This window comes from Apium graveolens, chromosome 8, assembly GCF_009905375.1.
Source record: "Apium graveolens cultivar Ventura chromosome 8, ASM990537v1, whole genome shotgun sequence".
Classification (NCBI taxonomy): domain Eukaryota; kingdom Viridiplantae; phylum Streptophyta; class Magnoliopsida; order Apiales; family Apiaceae; genus Apium; species Apium graveolens.
The window spans coordinates 68,952,380-68,964,467 of NC_133654.1; positions in this window are offsets into that span (position 1 = coordinate 68,952,380).

Below are 12,088 nucleotides of genomic sequence, written 5' to 3' on the forward strand. Positions count from 1 at the left end.
TAATTAATCACTTAATTAACACTTCAAATTATCAATAATAAAACACTCAGGAGATCACAACTTCATTACTACTTCCTTCAATAGTCATTGTTATTACCTTTAGCATGTGACAGTGATGATATTAATCGAATAACACAAAACTGATAAAAGCCAACTTTCATTGTACTAATACCATTCTACCAACATCCACAATCAAGATAGAAGTTGAATAGTCATCAATTATGTTGAGTTCCTATATGTCTACAGAAATTGACAACACAACGATTTAAGCACAAGTTATTCCTTTTGATTACATAGGGCAAATAAAACTGTTAGAGTTACCCACTAATCATGCACAACGTACATGAACCTATGCTAGCATGGCAAGTTCTAAATCTCAAGATCCACCGTCGCTTCACAAGAGATTAACACCCTGTCTTATATGTTCGCGACGCACATAAGACGAATACGCACAACCAAAACTAGATATCATACAATCATCACACACTAAAGTACTAAACAATTAACTAAAGAATTCCATAATAAATCCGTTGCAACCCCATGATCACGATTAGCCCATAATAGCACTTATCGTCATCATGGGTTCATATGAAATCATGATAAACAAACACAAGAAAATATAACTAAGCTAATTATATTAAATCAGAGTACGTCACAAGAGTAAATAGGTTCAAGGTAAGAAAACTAGCATCCAACGTTACAATGAAACAAGAATCACAAGAAAATATGCTTCTTCTTCGTTGCTGTACACTAAACGGTCTTCTTCCTTATCTCCTTCGCTCCTTGCGTAATACCACGATCCTCTCTCTTGAAAATGTCTCCAAATCTACTTATATAATAGTCCCATAAAACTCAGATTACATAGAAGTGGAAGCCAAACAGAAATAGAAGTCCTAAAATAAATTATTTTTCCCCGACCCTGCGCGGCCGCTCAGCATAGCTGAGCGGGTGCTCAGGACCCTTCTGGAAAATTCCTGAGTTTGCTCCGTTCCTTCGCCGTAATCTGCCCATTTCTTCCCTCTCTCAATGATGAACACATGACAAGGCTTATTCTTGATGATTACTCCCCCGAAATGCAACTAATACCCTGAAACGCATAAACACTAGAAAAACGCATCAAATACACAAAATACTTGATTTCAAGACACCAATTTAAGCCATTTTAAGACGTTCTAAGTGGTATAAAATGCCACTTATCAATACCGCCTGTGGTTCTCATATTTACAATTCGTTGTAAGGACTTAAGGGAAGTAGGACTCTTGAAAAAGATGAGGTGATTCTACGTATGGGCAATGGAGCAAGGGTTGCGGCCATATCTGTAGGATCATTTAGTTTACATATGCCTACGGGCAAGACTATTATTTTGAATAATTGTTATTACATTCCCTCTATTATGAGGAATATTGTTTCTATTCCTATGTTGGATGTGGATGGTTTTTCATTTATTATTAAGAATAATGAATGTTCTATCCTTAGAGATAATGTTCTTTTTGGACGTGGCATTTTAAATAATGGTCTGTATGTATGTGACGTAGAGCATGATTTACTTCAGATTGAACAAACTAATAAAAGAAAACGAGATGATGAAAATATGACCTATTTATGGCACTGTAGGCTAGGTCATACTAGTGAAAATAGACTACAGACATTGCATAAGGAAGGGTTACTTGACCCCTTTGATTTTGAATCATATCCTACATGTGAGTCTTGTCTATTGGGTAAAATGACCAAATCTCCATTTAGTGGACATGGAGAGAGGGCTGCAGATTTGCTAGGATTGGTACACACAGATGTATGTGGACCAATGTCTACGCAAGCCATGGGTGGATTTTTGAACTTCATTACTTTCATAGATGATAGATCTAGATTCGGATATGTGTATTTGATGAAGCAAAAGTCTGAAGCCTTTGAAAAGTTCAAAGAATATAAACATGAAGTGGAGAAACAAACCAAACACAGTATTATAACTCTTCGATCAGATCGAGGTGGTGAATACTTGAATGGAGAGTTTCTAGATTATCTCAAAGAAAATGGTATAGTCTCCCAGTGGACTCCTCCATATACTCCACGGTTAAATGCGGTATCTGAAAGGAGAAATCGAAATTTGTTAGACATGGTTCGGTCCAAGATGAGCTATGCGAATCTTCCAGTATTCCTATGGGGTTATGCATTGGAAACCTCAGCATATTTACTGAATAAGGTGCCTTCCAAATCTGTTCCTCAAACACCATATGAGATATGGAAAGAAAGGAAACTGAGTCTTAAACACGTTAAGATTTGGGGATGTCCAGCTTATGTCAAGAAAGTTGACCCAGATAAGCTGGAATCTCGATCCGTAAAATGTAATTTTGTGGGATATCCTAAAGAGACTTTGGGATATTACTTTTACACCGATTATCGGGTGTTTGTCTCCAGATATGCTACCTTCTTGGAAAATGAGTTTATCCTTGAAGGAAACAGTGGGAGCAAGATTGAACTTGATGAAGTTCAAGAAGCACAAACTACTACGGATCAAGTGAAAACACCTGTTCAGACTGAACAACCTTCTGTGGAACAAACCATTCATAGGTCAGGGAGAGTGTCTCGCCAACCTGAGAGGTATTATGGCCTTGTCATTGAGAATGACAATGAGTTGTCAATCATTAATGATGACGACCCTATGACCTATAATGAGGCTATAAGTAGTGTTTACTCAGAGAAATGGCAAAGTGCCATGAAATCCGAAATGGAATCTATGTATACCAACCAAGTATGGACTCTGGTTGAGGCGCCTGAAGGTGTTAAGCCTATTGGGTGCAAGTGGGTATACAAAAGAAAGATTGGAGAAGATGGCCAGGTGGAGACCTATAAGGCCAGGCTCGTGGCAAAAGGATTCAAACAAAGGCAAGGGATTGACTTTGATGAAACTTTTTCGCCTGTAGCCCTGTTAAACTCAATTCAGATTTTGCTTGCGATTGCTGCTTACTACGACTATGAAATTTGGCAAATGGACGTGAAAACGCCCTTCCTCAATGGGAAACTTGAAGAGGAAGTGTATATGACACAGCCAGAGGGTTTCTTTCCACGGGAAATGAACACCTAGTATGTAAGATGCTACGAACCATATATGGTTTAAAGCAAGCTTCTCGTAGATGGAACATCTGTTTTGATGAGATAATCAAAGAGTTTGGTTTTATCAAAAACATAGATGAACCATGTGTCTACAAGAAGGTTAGTGGGAGCGCGGTAACATTTCTTGTATTGTATGTGGATGACATACTTCTTATAGGAAATGATATACCGATGCTACAATCAGTCAAAGTATGGCTATCAAAGAACTTCACCATGAAGGACTTGGGAGAAGCATCCTACATTCTCGGTATGAAGATCTATAGAGATAGATTTAGAAGAATGATAGGTCTTACCCAGGGTACATACATCCAGAAAGTGCTTAAAAGGTTTAGCATGGAAAACTCCAAAATAGGTCTCATACCGATGAGCCATGGAGTGTCCCTTTCCGAAAAAAATGTCTCCTAAGACACCTGAGGAAAGAGAGCGTATGAGTAAGATTCCTTATGCTTCAGCAACAGGATCTATCATGTATGCGATGTTATGTACAAGGCCTGATGTTGCTTATTCAATTAGTGTGACGAGCATATATCAGTCCAATCCAGGTGAAGACCACTGGAAAGCAGTGAAAAACATCCTTAAGTACTTGTAAAGGACTCAGGACATGTTTCTTATTTTTGGTGGTGAATCTGAGTTGAAAATAGAGGGTTATACTGACTCTAGTTTTCAATCAGAAAGTGATAGCAAATCCATGTCAGGGTATGTGTTTACTTTGAATGGTGGTGCGATTAGTTGGAAGAGTTCCAAACAGTCTACAACGGCTGACACCACAGTGGAAGCAGAATATATAGCTGCAAGTGAGGCTGCAAAAGAAGCCGTTTGGATGAGGAAATTTGTTTCTGAGTTGGGAGTTGTTCCTAGCGTTGAAGAGCCTATTGTGTTGTATTGTGATAACAACGCAGTAATAGCACAAGCCAAGGAACCTAGGTCTCATAAAAATTCCAAACATGTCCTGCGGCGCTTTCATCTGATTAGGGAGATTGTTGAAAGAGGAGATGTCAACATCGAGAGAGTTGACACACATAACAACGTAGCAGACCCACTCACAAAGCCACTTTCTCAAAGTCACTTTGATCTTCATAAAGACAAGATGGGTATTAGATACCAGAGTGATTGGCTTTAGTACAAGTGGGAGATTGAAAGAGATATGTCCTAAGTCCAATCATGTATGAGAATTTAGGAATAACTTTTATGTAATCTGTTTTGATTTCATTGATATTAATAAAAGACTTGTTTTGTTTTTATTGCGGGCTTTATCTATTTAAATGTTTAAATAAGATATACCACAGTTTAGAGTAAAGCTTTTTATGGATTGTGATGAGATCATAATAATGAGACCTAAAAGATGATAACTCTAAACTTAAATAGTTCCTGGTCGTAGGATTACTAACTGGTAATTAATAATCCGCAAAGATCTGTACATACTATGCTTGCTTCATTATGAAGGATGTCTATTCTCATAGACATTTGTGTGGTAACACTATAGCTAGTATGTAGGTGCTTATTATAGAATAAGTTCACTGACATGACTCACACAGCTGAACAACTGATGGAGTTCACTCACGTGTCAGCAGTTGTTCACATAGTGATAGTTGTACAAGTATCCTTAGACTTGAGGTCATCATAGTCATCTTGTGTACACTGAACTATGCTTTGGTTTAGTTCTTAGTCTCAAGGGACAATTATAAGGGCTCTACTGGGTATAGGAATTTGTACACGAAGATAGTGTATGATCAATAAAGGATCTACCCCTTCCAGTGAAGGAAGAGAATGTTCAATGCTGATCCACTTATGTTAGTTCATGAATATCTGGCCAGAGTGAATGAAATTAGAAAGGAGTTTCTAATTTACATTAAATAGAAGTAAGCATAGTGAATGGGAAAGCAAGTGATTAAATAAGATAGGCTTGACACAAGTTCCATGCCTTGTATTTAATCGTGACATTGCAGGGTAGAAGGAATTAATTATACGGTAACTACTCACTGAATAGGTTCTTGGTATTCTAAGCAGTGAATTCATATTATCCGGATAGTCGCGATATGCTGAGAAGTATCCCTCACGATGTAGAATAAATATGATTAATTAATTAATCATATTTAATAAATTAGAGAATTTATATAAATAATGATAAAATAGTTTTATTATTATTTATTTCTACTACCGGCTTAATATTGAACCTACAGGGTCGCACCATAAAAGAGAATGATTTAATGGTGGAGAAATTAATTAATAATGGCTGATAATTATTTATTTATGAAATAAATAATTAATTGGCAAATTTAATAATTGATTAAATGAGATTTATTTGATTTTAAATTAATTAAGAAAAAGTCCTCAATATTATTAATTAAGAATTTAATTTTTGGAAATTAAATCAAGTGAGAGAATTATTTCTAAAGTGTTTAGAAAAAGAATTAATAATTAAAAGGTGTTTTAATTATTGATGAGAATAATAAAGGGTTAATAATAATAATATTTTATGGGAAAAATTTCAGCTGAAAATTTTGCCTATAAATATACTATTATAAACCCTATTTTTGCCTCAACCGAAATTTTTTACAAAACTCTAATTCTCTCCACCTCCTCTTTCTCCATTACATCGTTTTCTTGGTGGATACCGGTGGAGTGCTTCACACTTGAGGAGCAGCTGCTAAGGATCTCCGATCGTGGTTCTTGGATCGCTATTAAAGACCTCCATCTTTCCATTAATGTAAAGCTTCTTAAGGTAAATATACTGAACTACGAATTAAATATTATTTTTCGCATGGATCCTGCGGAGGGTTTCGCTTTTTTTAAGATTTAAATTTACGTTTTCGTTGCGTTTATGTGCTAAAAACCCTTCACTTATAATAATCGAGAAACTCAAGTAGTAATTGGACAACCAAGTTTTTAAAACTTGTTTTGTTCAAAGGATTTTTTTTTTAGAAAAAATATGTTGAGAATATCTCGTTTAAAAACTGGTTTAAAATTTTGAAAATCATACACCTGGTCGTCATTACTATATGAGTTGGTTGTCGTTCTTTTCAACCACTACAAAGTATCAAATTAGGAACACAATCAGATAAAAGCTCATTCATTTCTTTTTATCCTCTATCTCTCCTTGGGTCCATTCTACCTTCATTGGTCGATAAAAACTTCAGTTACCGTTGCATATTATGTTATTCGTAACTTCACTTCAAACTTTCCATACTGGTAACATTCCCATCATCTCTTACGATTACTAAGTATAACAAGTTTATCCAATAATCATCAAATCTATTTTTATAAAATAAGGTTGACTAATATCATATCACATTACTACTATACGCATCATGTTTGGTCATAATATCATCATCTACTTCCAAGAAAATTCTCGATTTCCAATCTTTTCAAACTTTTTTAAAATCCATCTAGCTCACTTCACAAGATAATCATAGGTGGCATACTTACTAGTAGCTCCATATAACCTGATATCAGCTATTCTCCAGAACACACGAATCTTCTCTCTAGGTTCCCTCTCACTTTTCTTAATATCTAGTATAATCACCATATGTTGTAGCTTTCGAATGCATCCTCATAGGTGCTATTACTTCCTAAGACGAGTTTTAAACTGATGGTATTGAACAAGGTGGATGGTAGACAGAAAATATGTACTCACAGCCGAACAACCGATAGAACCAGAATCATCATGTGGGGGATTCTCAAAAGAATCTTCCATCGCTGCTATTTAAAAATTGCGTCGCTAGATAAAAATCTCGAATCTCATCACAAATCATACCAAAACTTATTGTACAGTCACACTCAACCTCTCGACGTTCTATCTTTCTATTTCCTAATCCTAATTCTAACCCTCTATTCATTCCCGACAATCTAGGATTGTTTCAGTGACTTATAACCCGTGGCTCTGATACCAAACCTGTAACGCCCTCCAAACCCGGGTCAGAAGTTTGGGGTCCACAACACACACACACACACCATATTTAAACCTGTATATAAATTATTATATGCATTGACCCTTCTTTACACAACCACGGATCACAACGGGTTAAAGTATGAAAACAAGCCACCACCCTAACTTTTATTACATCGTACCAAAACCCAACTAGTTCGACTTACAACTGATAATGATAGCGTTATTACAATCTTGCATAACTCATTAACAATATAAAGCTCCTGCTAGCTCGATCCAACTTAACCTAAAATCCTAGCTCGCACGCTGGACTGGGAATCCTCGTTACCAACAATTTCCTTTTCAACAGTTAAAAATATAAAAAGGTTTGCAAGAGTGAGCTAACTAGCTCAGCAAGTCATAATAGCAATAACCAAGTTTAAACAATAATCAATTGAAATGATTCAGAAGAATCAAGTTTCTGAATAAGCAATGATTAGAATTGGATATTCACTTTTCATTTTAAAAACCAAGGCTAGGCTGCTGATCAGTCACGCACTAACCCCGAGCATGGCTCCCAGCTTTGCTCTATATACTGGATCCAAGGCACGCATTGGCCTATTATGACCACGAATCTGGTCCGACCATGAATCTGGTCCACATTTATAAAACCATCCAATTCTAAAATAATTTAATATGATAACCAATGTAATTCAATAAGCTGAATCATAAACAACATTTATCTTAATGTTGCGACCGGCATTTTATGTAATATTATTTGTGGATTGGGTATAATATTAAAGTCAAATAAAAAAAATATATTCAATGATTGTACGCTAGTGTGAGTGAAAATTTCTGCATTATAAATTTGCTTTGTGTAGTATATGATTTTTCAAAGCAAGAGTTTATTTAATTTATTTATTTTTGATTTATAAGGAATATTCTAAGCTTTGGAAATTTTTTCTTTTAAAAGGTATTTTGTTCACAAATTTTGAAAATGATTTTATAAAGTCTTTAAAAATCCAAGTTATTTTATGATATAAATTTTATAATTTTTGAACTTGTATTTTATTTTATAAAAATAAATCTTTATAAATTTTATTTGTTATAATTAGCAAATTACGTGGCTACCCTTGCATGCAAATACTCTTCCAATTCAACTTAGGGGCAAGGAAGACATTTCCAACCCCACTCACTTTCATTCTACTAACCAAATTACCCCTTTACCCTTGCATGCAAATCTACCTAACTATATTGGAAGGTTACTCTTGTAAAATCTCAAATCCACTCACTTTTGGCCAAATAAAAACCAAACTAACATGATTATTACTCCACATTCACCCCACCATTTCCACACTCCTCCTTTCCTCCCCCTCCTCTCGGTTTTTCCCCCTCCCCTCTCGGCAATTCCCAAAAAAGCCGAGCCCCCATCCCCTTCTTTCTTCATTTCTCACTCAAATAATCATCCTATTATCAAGTAATCCTACTCCCTACATGTTGTTCTTGTATATCTTAAGAGTGTAGAGTAGAAAAACTTATGTGTTGACCTTGCATGGTGGTGTTTTGTTAAAACTCCAAGTGAATATCCTTGATTCTTGTGAATTCAAGGCTTTCACCATGAGTTATAGTAGCAAAGGGTTGAGAATGGCTAGACATGAGTATGCTACACTCATGCAATTGTTGTTTTCACCCTAATCCATTCGGCCATGACTTGATAGGAGCCGAATGGATGGTGTTTTGGTTGTCATGTTCCACTTTGTGTGTTTTTGTGATGATAACATGAAAATCTTAGTGAAGTCTTGATAAAACTCTTTGCATGCTAAGTGATCATCTAGGTATACCTTATGCTAGGCTTGCATGTCTATGTTATGATAGAACATATATAGAAAATGTGTTGTTTTGGTTTGAAAAACCCGAAGGCATGCATGCATGTGGATTTCTCTTAGAATGTTGTAAGATTTTGATCATTTGGAAAGATTTTATTAGTGAGCCTTAATTTCAGTAGGAATAATGTGTTAATATTGATTTATGCTTCTTGTTGCATGGTAATAATTCGTGGTTATCTTTTATAAAAATATATACCTTGTTTCAAAAGCATGAAGATTTGTGATTTGTGAAGTGTAGTCTCTTTTGTTTTGCCATAATTGTATCTTAGGTAAGGATGATCTCACCAAGGTTATTTTGAGAAAAAGGGAGTTAGTTCAGTAGAATACCATCTATAAGTCTTGGTTTAAGTATTTAGTTGTTGTTAGTTGGGTTTGTCAAGTTAAGACCTTGGAAAATGAGAGTTATAGTTTCTGCAGAAAAATCAGTATAGCACCCTGAGGTTTAGAGTGAGTTTTGACCATGTCATTGGTGTGCACTTTGAGGCCCAAGCTACCATAAGTTAGTATTGGGAGTATATAATAGGTTTTAGGAGTTGGTTGAAGGTTTGCATGTCATTTGGTTAGGTGCACAAGTAGAATCACAAAATCTGTCCAGCAGGGGACAGTTTTGTTGCAACTTGGAAATAGGGAGATTTGACCATGTCATGGGTAGGCCCTCATTAGGCCCAATTGGGCCTTAGTTAGAGGGTATGTCAGAGAAGTTTTTTCAACCATAGTTCATAGGATATGAGCTAGAACCATGTGTCGCAAGTTAATTCAAGTCAGGGCATTTTCTGCCCAGAAAAACAGGGGAACCTTGGACTTTTAGCTTAGGCCCAAGAAGGCCCAAGCCAGGCCCTTGAGCCACATCAAGTTTGTGAGATGCCCTTAGGTCAGGAGAGTCTTGTGTAAAAGTTTTGAAGAAAAATTTGTAGTTTAAGAGTGTCTAATGTACTCAAGAAACCATAGTTGTCATTCTGAAATTTGCACCAGTGAGCACTATCACTTATCACATAGTTTTAGAACACTTAGAAGTGAGTATTAGGTCGACCACCATAGTTGTAAGATAGTATAAGGTTAGTAGAGCAAAAGGCACAAGTGAGGGTCATTAGGTTTTGGATAATTTAGGAAAGGCACATCGAGTTAGGAAGCCGAAATTAGAAGACCTTGTCTAGTTTAGCGACCAAGAAACTTAAGTTGTGAGTCGAGATCATCCAAGCCTAGTGTTGTATTATGATATATATGGTGTTATTTGGTGTTAATATATGATATGTGAATATGTGGCTATGTGTGTGCAATTATAATTTAAAAGTGAATATAAATTAAGTGCATATAGGCCTAAGTGCCATCCGTGTTTAATTTCGAGTTGTAAATAGGTTAGGTTGGTGAGAATATATTATAATGAGAATTATTATTATTTATGTAGGATCTCGAGACGAGGGAAAACTTGCCATAAAAGTCGAGTGAAGCTCCAGTTGTTGCTCCTACCAGTCAGACCAGACCAGCCTATCTCAAGGCAAGTGATTCAACTTGACCTTCGTATTTACTACAAATAGTTCTTATATATTGATGCAATTATCCTGAGTCATTTGATATATTTAAATCAAGCGTATCTTTTGTTTATCTTTGAGTTACATAGAGATGCCATGAACCCTCGAGTACGTATTGCAAGTAGTTCAAAAGTCTTTCATGATAGTTTAATGCCATGATAAAATGAAGAATTGATATATTACTTGATGGATCCTCTTGATTAACATGTTGATGTTTCCTAAGTATTAATATCTCATCCTGATACTTGAACCCCTATAGAACCTTACTTTGAATTCTGATAGTCAGATACTTACCAACTTGATTCTTCATTGATTGATACCCTCTTTCTTATCCTAAAGCTTGACAATTCTGATATGTCCTGAGTTAAAGATCATACTTCATACCTTAACACCCTTAGTATTCATGAAGCTTACCTTCTTGATGATCCAGCACTTGAACCTTGATGAGAAACCATTGCTTTGAGCCCAAATTGGCATTACCCTTCATATTATCCATTAGCCTCACTAAATCCTCTTGTCCAATCTTTGATATATGAAAACCATTCAATTACTTGAATAGAGAATAGTTTTGTGAATCATGGCTCTGATATTCAGTACCTTGTTTCCCATGTTTCGAGTTGATCTATAATCCCTTGATAAAAATGTTTACAGTCAAAAGAGATTTTGTCATAAATCGGCATCAGTTTTTAAAATGATTAAAATGTGGGTTTTTAGTCCCAAAGGGGGATAAATATTTTCTTGAACAGTGGATCTGGACTGAGACACGAGTCCTTTCCACACTTATATTAGGCTTAAAAGTTGCCTAGGGATTCCCAATAATGTTTTAGAACCCAGCGAGGTTCGGGATTACTTCGCGGCTGATCACCGGCTGTAATCCGTAGCGTCATAAAATGATTTTGATTAAGACATGATTTTAAAATTGTTTTGATGCAAGCAAAATGATGCCATCTCACATAGTTTTTATCTCTCGTTACCTTTGGTTATGTCTTTCCATTATCATTCTTAAAAGAATATCTCAATTTATGTTTTGTGTCGTACTGTTAGCACTTGTTGAGCATTTGGCTCACTTCTTGCTTTACCCTTATATTATAGCTAGCAGCTATGGTTAGATTCAAGCAGACTGCCCGTAAGACCTGTGATGCTGATGCTTATGTTCGAGCTCAGGTAGAATAAGTAATAATAGTTGTGTGAGGACTCGGTATTTGTAATCAGATGTAATAGTTGGTAGTGTTGGGCTGTTCCAAACCCTAAACTGTAAGATCTTGGATTTTGGTTGTGTATTCTTCATTAAAAAGATGTAATAGATATATTTATTTTGCTGTTTAAGTTGGGGGTGTGACACTTAAAGCATAGGGTGATTTACAATACCATGAAGGATTAACGAGGAATTCAAAAAGATTGGCTTTCAATCAAGGAAAGAATCAGAAAGTAGAAGACCAAGGGTTCAAGGGTTACAAGGATTGCTCTTCTATTAAATAAGGAATAAGGGTTGGTATGTCAAGCAATTCAATATCAGAAATCAGTATGTGGTAGATATGTATTTATGGAGTAGTATCGTATGTGTTTGGCTCGTATCTGAGAATTAAACAATCAATGGTTTATGAAGAATAAGGCCTATGACTCAAGATCAATAAGAATTAGAGTTCAAGGTTGAATAGTTTAAAGCGCTTGCAATATAAAACAAGAGTTATTTTGAA